Here is a 12338-nt window from a genome sequence, read left to right as displayed (position 1 = left end):
AAAAAAATCCCTGTGTAAATTGTACAATTGGCCGAAAATGGTTACATATTCAAAGCTTTGTATTTTCAAAACTACCAAAAAAACTTTGGACTCTTGTAGAGGAAACATCTGGAAAAGCGTGTATACTTTTCAGGTCTTTAAACATTCCTGATATTATCAAACTTGTTACGCATTTGCAGGTCAGTTCTGCAACACAGAGATATTTCTCTACTCATTCCAGTGGCCGTTTGGCTGTGAATGTGAGATGTTTGAAAAGCTTCTATATTGCTAGTAAAAGCAGTGTAAAGTAGATTATCAGCAACCTTGCAGTTTGTTGGTAAAAGTGATGGGACTAATGTGCATAAGCACAGGTACTGGCACATTCTTTAGCTTTGTCCTCAGTGTGTTTGATTTAATTTTTTTTACATTCTCATTCTCCCAGCAGGTGAAAGCTCTAAAAGTAAGAAATTGCTCTAAGAAATTTGTCCCACAACTGTTTCAATGGATAAGCAGGATTTTTTTTCAAATGCCTGAGATGGTTTTGGAATACAAGATGGTTTTTGGGATATAAGAATGTGTTTATGAAATGTTCACACTACTCTCAGCTTCGAGTGAGCATCTGTTGTAACTCACCTAAGATGAGTTTCAGTAAATGTTGCCTTCCAATAAATGATAAAGTCATGTTAAATACCTATTGCTTTTTATCATTATGTAATTGCGGCCACAAAGGGGCAGTGTTATCAGCTGAACATTCTCTAAAGCTGAAGGATAACATCCCACAGGGTATGCTGACACATTAATGATTTTTATGATATTAATTAAAAAAACAAGAATAAAAAGATATATTTAATATTTTTCCCTTCTTAAATATTTTACTATCCGTAGAAGCTAAATGTGCCTTGGATAATTCCATTTAACAACACCCAAGCATACCGATGCCATTTCAGTTAGGGATATAAATGCCAAATAGTCTTCCATTAAGTGATAATGTAGAGTATAAATTAAAAAATGAAAGATCGATCTCCTATCAGTGAACTTGCAAATACTGTACTCTCCTGTGGGGTGTTAGTGATATGATTTCAGATAAAGTCAATGTAAATTAGATATCTAATAATCCAGCCAAACATGCCCTTAATCCATATTTTGTCTTGATAGTCTACTTCACAGATTCCTTAGATTAGGGGCTCATCCTCTTATCTTTTAAGGAACTAAAAGCACTGTCCTTTTAACAAGGTAAGTTCTTATCTTGCTCAGGGCTGTATAGCCCCTTCTGCCCTAAACTATTGAGTTTAATGTCATTGTATTTATAACGATGCTCCCTGCCCTTATCCCACATTCTTTTTCCGTCTGTCCTTTCTATGATGTAGCTCATTTTGTTGTCATACAGACTATATGCCAAATGTTCATTCACTGATGATTATTTTAGATCAAGGGTTATTTTTCCATTGGCCTTGTTAAAAAAGATAGTAGGGGAATATTTTTGTGTTGGTTCCACCACAAAAGTGGCTGTAAAGAAGCAGAAAGAGGAGGATTCTGGAAATCATAGCACTTTTTTATTCACCTGTTCTTATCAATGAGTTAAAAGACAAAGGCAGAAAGACGAATACAAAAGAGGATTGTTGGATTTTATTGCTGTTGTGTTTGGGTTTTTTAACCTTCAATGAAGATATAGTATGACAAAACAAACTAATTTAATCAGTGGAAAGGCTGGCAGGCATTCACAAAAGCCTGGGAACTTCATATGGTTTGACTTTAATAGACAAATTTTTAAGTTTGCTTCAGGAGCTTTCACCTCTTTCTTTGCTGGTATTTTCTTCGGTCCACTCTGACTAAATTTTTTTCTTTTAAATTGTCTAGCTGATTAACATAATTAGGTTAAACCTGTTTTATCTGCCTTGCTGTCAGAATTGATGAAAGGACCAGGGACCCATATTTTCTAGTCAGCAGATCCAATAAGATACTACTTCTCCCAGCGACCCTTGTGTTTGGTGCTATTTTGTGGTGATTACAACTTGGGCAGAACTGTGAACGAGTCAACAAAAACGTATCCGTGAGAAAGCAGTGTTAGATGACTTCATATTTAGAAGTATCTATTTATCCTTTTTAGTCCTATCCATTTTAATGTTTGCTGATATGTTGATATTGGCTATAACATCAACAGTTCTTGTTTGCCCTGCCTTTCACCCAGAAAGCCTCCTAGTAGGCATCTGAACAGGCTGGACCGCTGGGCTGAGACCAACGGCAGGAGGTTCAACAAGGCCAAATGCCGGGTCCTGCACTTGGGGCACAACAACCCTGGGCAGTGCTACAGACTGGGAGAAGTCTGGCTGGAAACTGCCTGGAGGAGAGGGACCTGGGGGTGTTGGTTGAACATGAGCCAGCAGTGGCCCAGGTGGCCAAAAAGGCCAATGGCATCTTGGCTTGGATCAGAAACGGTGTGACCAGCAGGTCCAGGGAGGTTCTTCTCCCTCTGGACTCGGCACTGGTGAGACCGCTCCTCGAATCCTGTGTTCAGTTCTGGGCCCCTCACCACAAGAAGGATGTTGAGGCTCTGGAGCGAGTCCAGAGAAGAGCAACGAAGCTGGGGAAGGGGCTGGAGAACAGGCCTTATGAGGAACGGCTGAGAGAGCTGGGGGTGTTTAGCCTGGAGAAGAGGAGGCTGAGGGGAGACCTCATTGCTCTCTCCAACTACCTGAAAGGAGGTTGTGGAGAGGAGGGAGCTGGGCTCTTCTCCCAAGTGACAGGGGACAGGACGAGAAGGAATGGCCTCAAGCTCCACCAGGGGAGGTTCAGGATGGACATTAGGAAAAAAATTTTTCACGGAAAGGGTCATTGGGCACTGGCAGAGGCTGCCCAGGGAGGTGGTTGAGTCACCTTCCCTGGAGGCATTTAAAGGACAGATGGACGAGGTGCTGAGGGACATGGTTTAGTATTTGATAGGAATGGTTGGACTCGATGATCCAGTGGGTCTCTTCCAACCTGGTGATTCTATGAGTCTAGTGTAGGCGAACCAGTCAGCACACCCACAGAGACAGATTGTGCTGGTGATCTAAGAAAAAGAAGGTCAGGCAATATAGAACATTAAGGAGAAGCTGGAGTTATTGTGGTGGGTCCATATAAAATAATTTTTAATAAGAACCAGCAACCATGCTTCACTAAATGCTAATAATACGTAATAACAACTTCTGCAAGGCACAAGCAAGTGTTCTCTCCTTATAAAATAGAAGCAACTTATTTCCTATACTTAGGAATTATATCCTATTATATCAGTCAGGGAGCAGCCGCCCTGCTCACCCTTAGAAAGAAAAGTTTCTATTTAAATTTATAACCTTTTAGAAATGCAGGAACAACTGAAAACAGGAAATAAAAATAGAATTCATTTCAGACTTAGTAGTACAATGTATCAGAACCTCAATTATGGTTCTGATTAGCGAAGTTGTATTGAAGTCATTGAGCTGTATCCAGTTACTGCTGATAAGGCTGTAGTTCAAAATGCTTATGGATTAAATCCACCCTCTGTGGCACTGGCTCAATGATTACTGTGATTTATGATATTGATATTAATACTAGCAGCTCCTAGGGTCCTCACTTAGGGATCAGGAGACAGTGCTGATTAGACACCTTAGAATATATAGGTTCTGAAGTACAGTTTCAGAGTTTAATTTGATACAAGATCAATAAAAAAGAGGAATCAAATGCTTTAAAAAAATACACTGCAATAGTATATGAGAGATGGAGAAGAAACTACAGAACTACAGTGCCTACCAGCATATCAAGCCTGTAGGAAAGGAAGATCACTTACCTCTAGCTGGTGAATGTCATTAAGATGTCACAATGCCTGTGGTAAGGTGTGCAGAACCAGGAAAAGGAGCAAGAAGCTTTGCTACCTTTTGATTTCTCCATTTGTTATATACCATTCATTTATGTTAGTCCTAGGTTACTTTGATTGGAATCAGAAGCTGCCTTGTGAATAGTGTAGATACTGTGTATAGAAACGTGTTTAGCTTTTCTTCACACATACAGCAGTATCTATATTGCTCAAGGAATCCTCTAATTCAGAGAAATCCTACAGTGACATCCAGACTTAGTAGAAAGCACTTCGCATCTTTTAAAATTTTTTACTTTCAGTATATAAAATAAATCTAATTTTAAAAACTGACATTTCTTTTCAGACATGGTTCCTTTGTACAAAATCTCTGTATGTAGAAAGCAAGGGTTAGGCCTATTGCACCGTCTTCACTACTATTTGATTTACTGAGTATTCCTTACTCCTTTACAGAGCCAAATAAAGGGCTAAATTATTGCAGCTCCATTGTGGGAGGGCAAAAGACAAAAAAAATGTCTGAAGAGAATCAGGACATCTGTATTCTTGACCTCAACTTTGCTAGTTCTTGATTTTTCTTTTTTAATTTAGTTTAAGTGTGTCGTCCTTCTTGTACTTAATATTCTCTCTGAAATACATGTAATAAAGATGCGTGTGGTGTAAGTAGTCCTTGCTTTAAGTTTCCCAGAACAACATAGAAGCAGGAACTAGGATGAGATAGTAAACTCACTTGATTGGCTGCATTTTAGGTCCACTCTATGTTGCAGTGTAGAGTAAACGTAAGGTGAGAATATCTTGTGAAAGAGAACGCTACTGTCTTGTCAGAGAGAGAGTGGGTATTTGTGGATTGGCATAGGAAGCTTGTATTGCTGCAATTTTGTAGTGAATGGTATGATTTCAATTTCTCTCCGTCTTCAAGGATAATAAGGGAAAAGCTAAAGTGAGAATCAAGACTGAAGCTTTTAACAGATTCATTTAATAGTTGGTGGTTTCTGTGTGTCTTGTTTCTGAATGGCCGGCCTATTGCAGACGATGCTGAGGATGGTTGGAATTTCTCTCTCTCTCTCTCTCTCTCCTTTGTCCTAGTATTTACACAATTTTGTCACCTGACATCTCTCTCACTTTTAAAGAGAGTTTAAGTTCTGATAGTACCGTGCATGGGAAAGCAATGCAATAGCACAGACAGCTTACCAGGAAATATTCTCACATCATCTCAACTTTAGATGGAATATAGGGTTTTGCAGGAAAAGCTTTGTTAAAACGTTCCTAGCACAGAGTTATATTTATTTCTTATCTTCCAGCAAACTATTAAACAGTTCTCTAAAACATATGTGAAAATAGCTTCTCTTAATATTTTTCTTAGACCTTTGGAGAGCTAAACACACACTTAACTTCTTAGCACTCTTATCTGGATTTGGTTTCAGTTGTTCCAACTGGCTGTTTGTACTAAATACAATCCTTCTAAATAGAGGTTGTTTCTTTCATGTTTTCAAAATGCATTGTCCATGATCCTTATCTGCTTCCCATGAGCTCTTCAGAGCAGAATGTGGTGCCCGTAGCTTCCTCAATGAATGGTGCAATTGTGGAAGAGCAAAGTGTTGGGACCGTAGAGAGACGATGTGGTCCAGCAGGTACAACCTCTGGTGGATATCAGAATTCCTATACCTGATTCAGTCACTGATGTTCTAAGTAATCTTAGGCAAATCACTTTTTACCTCTTTCTGCCTCTGTTACTCCAAATGTTTGCCTTCTATTTAATTAACAGAAGGTAGGAGGGAGGTTGTGCTATGCTAGGTATAATTACCACAGTATAAGCATTCTATTTTCTAGAATATAACAGCCCCAGAAATACATTTTCAAGAATAATTACAGGTGGGTTATTGACTATAATTAAAGCTGTGACAGTTTCTGTCTCGGAACAATTACAGTTTAAATAGACACACAAAAGGGAATGTGGTAGAAGTAAAGGAATAAAGCTGTGTATTTCAAGTCTCGAAACAAGTCAGTGGCAATAAGAAGTCTTGTTTCCCTGTCTTCATCAGCTGCTCATAAATCTGTTTTGTGCTGGACTACTTAGCTACTTCAGATCAGATTCTGTCTTACTAATAATACGTAACAGTATAATATGACAGATTTATTTCTTCCTCTAGAGAAACTACTACAACAACTACATCCTTAAAAAGATGATAATTTACCTTTGGCTTTTGGCTTCCTTTGTTCTCTACTTACTAAATATTGTTCATTAAAATATGTGAAGACTACTTAACACCTTTTATGTGAGAATAACAAGGGATGTGGTAAAATATCAATTAACGTGCAACTCACACCTGATAATTATCCCTACTTTATAACTGGGAAAATAAAGCAAGGACGGAGTTGTTTAGTTTCCAAGTTTGCTCTGACTGATTCATCTTGGCATGACATCTGAGTGTCCAGACCTGAAATTCTGACTGATTTTACTCTAATGCCATGCTACTATAGATATGGCAGTGGAAAATGTGGTTTCTATAACATGACATAACCCACAATGTAGAACATGCAAGGGCATTATTGAGAAAATGGTTCATCATAGAATCATAGAATCACCAGGTTGGAAGAGGCCCACCAGATCATTGAGTCCAACCATTCCCATCAATCACTAAACCATGTCCCTTAGCACCTCGCCTACCTGTGCCTTAAACACCTCCAGGGAAGGTGAATGTTGGGCTGCAAGTAGACTTCAGAAACTTGTGCCTAATGTTATATATAAAAATCAATAGCAGTGTTTCAGCTGGCCTGATGTTCTCTTGCGTGCAAATATAGTAGGATACAGACTTTTCTTAGAGGCTTAATGATACATCAGACTTTGCCCAGGTCTGTAGAGTAGCCTCAGCTTCAGATAAGGAGCTCAAGGAATAGTGTTTAACCACTGACTTCACGGCTTTGGCAGTTTATCTAAAAGTAGTCTTGCTTCTAGCAATGGTGAACAGAAGCATTTTTAGGAATCACAGAATCACAGAATAACCAGGTTGGAAGAGACCCACCGGATCATCAAGTCCAACCGTTCCTATCAAACACTGAACCATGTCCCTCAGCACCTCATCCACCCGTGCCTTAAACACCTCCAGGGAAGGTGAATCAACCACCTCCCTGGGCAGCCTCTGCCAGTGCCCAATGACCCTTTCTGTAAAGAATTTTTTCCAAACGTCTAGCCTAAACCTCCCCTGGCGGAGCTTGAGGCCATTCCCTCTTGTCCTGTCCCCTGTCACTTGGAAGAAGAGGCCAGCACCCTCTCTCTACAACCTCCTTTCAGGTAGTTGTAGAGAGCAATGAGGTCTCCCCTCAGCCTCCTCTTCTCCAGGCTAAACAACCCCAGCTCTCTCAGCCGCTCCTCATAAGGCCTGTTCTCCAGCCCCTTCACCAGCTTCGTTGCTCTTCTCTGGACTCGCTCCAGAGCCTCAACATCCTTCTTGTGGTGAGGGGCCCAGAACTGAACACAGGATTCGAGGAGCGGTCTCACCAGTGCCGAGTACAGAGGGAGGATAACCTCCCTGGACCTGCTGGTCACACCGTTTCTGATCCAAGCCAAGATGCCATTGGCCTTCTTGGCCACCTGGGCCACTGCTGGCTCATATTCAGTCGGTTGTCAACCAACACCCCAGGTCCTTCTCCTCCAGGCAGCTTTCTAGACAGACTTCTCCTAGTCTGTAGCACTGCATAGGGTTGTTGTGCCCCAACTGCAGGACCCGGCATTTGGCCTTGTTAAACCTCATGCCATTGGACTCTGCCCAGCGGTCCAGCCTGTCCAGATCTCTTTGCAGAGCTTCTCTACCCTCCAGCAGATCGACACTTCCACCCAGCTTAGTGTCGTCCGCATGAAATAATGTGCTGGAAAAAGCATCCATACTAGAAAGAGCTAATTTGTGTTTTGGTTGTTGCTATGTACCATGTTTTGACCATGACGATTTTTGCACTGACTTAAAAATATTAAGTCCCAGCTCTTTCAATCTGTGTTGTCATTGCCAAAGGAAGGGTGCATGATTGAGAGAATGGAAGAAATTAAGAAAGAGTGAATGTGAATTGCCTGTTCTGCTGTAAAACTCTACTGGAGGGTGGGGGAGTGGGGTATCGTGTGTTGCCTTTTCAGTGAAGGTTAAATCTTTAGAAATCTGAGCTGTACTCCAAATCTTGAAATGAAGGAAGGACAAAAAAGCTAAAGGTAGAAAAAGAAAAGAACTTGGAAACTTGCTGAAAGGTTTAACTGTAAATTTAATGTGTAAGTTAAAAACAAACTGCTTCAGTGTATTCAGCACAACTTTATTTTGAAATCCAGATAAGAAGCAGCATGAAGTTCAGTATTTAGTTGTTCTGTTCTTGGGGTAAATCTCCTGGTTTTCTTTAGCTTTGTGCTAAACTGTCTAGGGTAGGTACAAAATGAGAGAAATCTGAAGAAGAAAATGTTCACATGACAACAATTACCACTTAAGGATTATATTTACATCCGTGCAAGCCTTAATGAAATCAGTGGAGTTTCCTTTGAGCTTTATTTTGATCTTTGGAGTAGAATACCACAATATTTGGACATGATTACAAGTCTGTACATGAATGCTGCAACTTAAAACAGTTAAAATTGATTCTGCCAGTCTAGGTAGTGACCCTGGACTGACTTCAATGTGCAGTATAAAATAACCCTGCCAGCACAGGATAGGCCTTTTGCTGCTGTTGCATAGGGCTAAAGGGAATGTACTGTTAAATAACAAGTAAACTACCTACAAGTCACAGCCTTTCAATGTGCTAGACAGCTCTGAGGCGCTGTCTCTGACTAAAAAGCACAAAAAAAGGTTTTCAGCTGCCTCTTCCTGCTCCAGTGTTCTATGTGGGCTGCAAGAGTCTCTCAGAAGTACAGCCAGAGCCTACAGGAGGTTAAAAACAGTGGCTGGATGGAGGGAGCCGCTAGAATGTTTGCTGAGCTGGCTGCTTTAATTTTTCACCTGAACTGTAGTGGAATTGGAACCACTTCTGTTTCCCAAGCTAAACTTTGTGAGTTAAAAGTGGATCCGTTCTACTTCTGGATATATTCCAAACCATAACTAGAGGCTCTTATAAGCCATGTTTTTTCTGACAAACCTGAAAACTATCTCTTTGGTATTTTTATCATGCCCCAAAATGTAAACTGGTGGAAATAGGCTGGTTTTCCCTTTACCATTCTTGAGTGTCAAATTAATTTTGAGAATTAAATAGAATTGGTAGGACATGCCCAGGATCTGCTGCTGGGGGAGCTCTGAATCAGCTTTCCTCGGCTTTTGGAGTGTATATTCCCTTATTTATACCAACTGTATTTGTGCAGCTAACTGCCCAGTGACCAGAAATAAAGGAAACTCATGTCTAAGCGTATCAGAATCCTGGTGCTATTGTGAGGCCTAGTACAAAATAAATTATTGCAGTCTTTAATGTCTCAGTTCCAAATCAGTTACTGGTTTACTATAGATCATCAGTTAACCCATTGCTTGGGGGGATTCTGTAGTGCACATATACAAAGGAAAATTTGAATGTCCTATCCTCTAAACATACGGCTTATGTAATGTTTCATGTTTACTAATACATGTAGGAAAAATTCAAGGCTGGGCTTCAAAGTCTTTCTATTAAAAGAGACTGAGCATCTAAATCTCCCAGTCTGCTTTGATAAATATCTTCAATGTAGTTTGTTACACAGCACATCAAATCATGCTTTCCTTACTCCTTTCAGTAAGCCATTTATTTCAACAGCAATGAGTCAGATGAGATGAACAAGGGTATAATTCTTTATGCTATATAAATCGCATGATGTAATAAACACTTACTGTCTTGAGATGCTCATTTGTGATATTTGCTAGGAGCTCATATATTGCTATTTCCATGCCTCTGTGATCCGAAAGACTAGACAGTGCTCAAAGCACAGCCCTGAGCAAGAACTTCACAAACTGCAAACCCCTCCCTCTGAAGGCCCCATGATTCAAACACATCCCTCTCGGTCACAGTTCCCTCCCTGCTTTTCTGCTGCTTTTAGGACAGCAATTTTCCTGCTGCTCTGTGCTAGTGACAGATTATACCCCCTAACACACACTGGCCATGGAGAAAGAGGGGAACATGATGATGAGAAAAAAAAAATTAGAAGGCAAGGATTTATTTTTTATTCCTTTAACCTATCCTAGCTGATTTACTCTGTCCTCACAATATGAGTTGACCTAAAGTCTATGATTCTAAGGTAGGATCCTTCATGAAAATATACAGGCCCAGTCTCTGTCTTGAGATAGTCTAACTTTTGGGGGATTTATGCTTATATAGAAGCATACACCCCAGTGTCATTTTCCATACATCAGTCTTCAGCTACAGCCAGTATTCCTTGGACATCTTCCACTAATTACAGGAGTTTGAAGAATAGATGGATATATGAAGTGAGGTTTTGCTGCTTATCAAACTAATGGGTATTTAATAGGTGCGCGTCTGCTGTCATGAACACAGATATAGGGCAGAACCTAAATGGGGATCAGCAACAGCAGGTGTAGAATCATAAAATAGTTTGTGTTGGAAGGGACCTTAAAGATCATCTAGTTCCAGCCCCCTGCCATGGGGACACCTCCCAGAATCCCAGCTTATGCATTCTTTTTTAAAAGTTGATATAGTTCTGTACTGACAGCATTTCCAAAGATTGCGAAGTTGCATCTGCTTTGAGAAGAGCTTCTTTTAAAAAATCAATAGATGAAACTCAAATTCCAGGCAATTTCAGGTCATAATAGATCTTCAGTTCATTACAATCCTGGTTTTGTATTGCTATCTTCATACTGACTAATCAAAACAAGATAAGATAAAGATGCTTCCTATTTTACTTCCTAGTTCCTGTAGCAAGAAAGGTTCTGGAAAATTACTCAAGGCTAAAGTCCCAATTATAAAAGTACTAAATTTTCAAAGTAATATCTTGAATTATTCTTCCCCCCTTCCCCCATTCCTCCTCCTCCAGGAGCAGCAGTCTTCCAGCTGCCTGATATTGTGTTAAAAAAGCCAGGGTCATGTAGATGTCATTTCTTTGCTGTGTTACTTAGCTTCTTTACACGCTCCTTGAGGTTGCTAGGGTTTGGCATTTGGATTTTACCGATGTGCTAATTACAGAGGAATTTGAGTATCTCTAGCAGTCAGCTTTCTGACAGATTTCATTGTTGCAGCTGTGATATGTAATCATTGCAAGATTTACCTTAGTAAATCCATATAAAGTCCATCTCGACCAGTCTGTATGCTAGATGGAATAACCTGAAATATGCCCTTTAAAAAAAAATTATTAATCACCAGTGTAAAACTCACCTCTAGAAAATGACAAAATCTTGAATGTTAGGCTTTCACATTAAATGCTTCAGTGGAGTCTGAAATAGCGTATAGATTCTGATGGGTGAGATCAAATTTCAGTCCTATGCCATCTTTCAAAGTTTTAGAACAATCGAATAAGAGTCTTTTCTTAGCTTTGTTTTCATTTCTCAACTGCCTTGTGGGTTTGAGATCTCTGTGTGTGGATTTATGGATTACTCTCAAAACTGCATTTGTTCAACTGAAAGCTTAATCAAACGCACTGTAACTACTGCAGTTCATAGAAGTGCTTCCTTCTGGATTTTTTTTTTTTTTTATTCTCCATCTTCTCTGTGTTGTTGTGAGAAGAGCTGTATGGAGTAATCGTGCAAATCTTACATTCACCTGAAAGCAGCCCTGCAAAGCGTCTCCTCGTTCTTTGGACCCTGGCTACAATGATTTCAACACTAAATAGCAGTGCAAATCACAGCACCCTTGGGAGCCAGTGACTCCCCATCCTTTCCATGATGGGAAGATTTAGTAAACTAAGTGGTTCTTAACAAATTTGAACCATGTATTTGTACCTCCACCAGAATGGCCAGCACAAATCCTTCACCAATTCACACCCCTTGTGGAATTTTTTGGAGTGTGTACCTTGCTCAGCATTGGCTGTAATATTTAAAGAGATCGCCTATAAAAACTTTTGTGTTGAAGAAAGCATGTCTCTAAATAGATGGTAAAGTGCTTTTTGCTTGACAGTCAATTTTTACATTTTTACTTTTTTTAAAGAGAAAATATAAGAAAGATTATATACAGGCCAAGTTTTTTTTGTAAAAGTAAATATATTTAATGAATAGACTTCAAGTCTATAAAGCCTTCTGTATGTATATTTTACTCGCAAGCATCATCTCTTGATTTTGAGGTGATTACCCCATCAATAAAGTTCAATACATCTCAGATGCAAAAGTCTGAAATGGTTTTCGTAACCTTTTTACCGAATATATGAGAGACTGGAGCTTCTGCAGTAAAAGTTTTTAAGAAAACATCCACAGACCAGGCTCCAGTCTTTTCAAAAACTCCTGTTAAATTCAAAGGAATCTGTCCTGCACCGTATCTAAATACCAGATGCAATAGCTTCAGGATCAGACTCTCATCAGCAGGAAACATTGCTGCCCATAGACACTATTAGCAATAGACTGTTCATGAATGTACATGTTAGAAGATTAAATTTTCTTGGCAAGTA

The sequence above is a fragment of the Phaenicophaeus curvirostris genome, chromosome 17 (genome assembly GCF_032191515.1).
Source record: "Phaenicophaeus curvirostris isolate KB17595 chromosome 17, BPBGC_Pcur_1.0, whole genome shotgun sequence".
NCBI classification, from domain to species: Eukaryota; Metazoa; Chordata; class Aves; order Cuculiformes; family Cuculidae; genus Phaenicophaeus; species Phaenicophaeus curvirostris.
Note: the sequence above shows the minus strand (reverse complement) of the source record.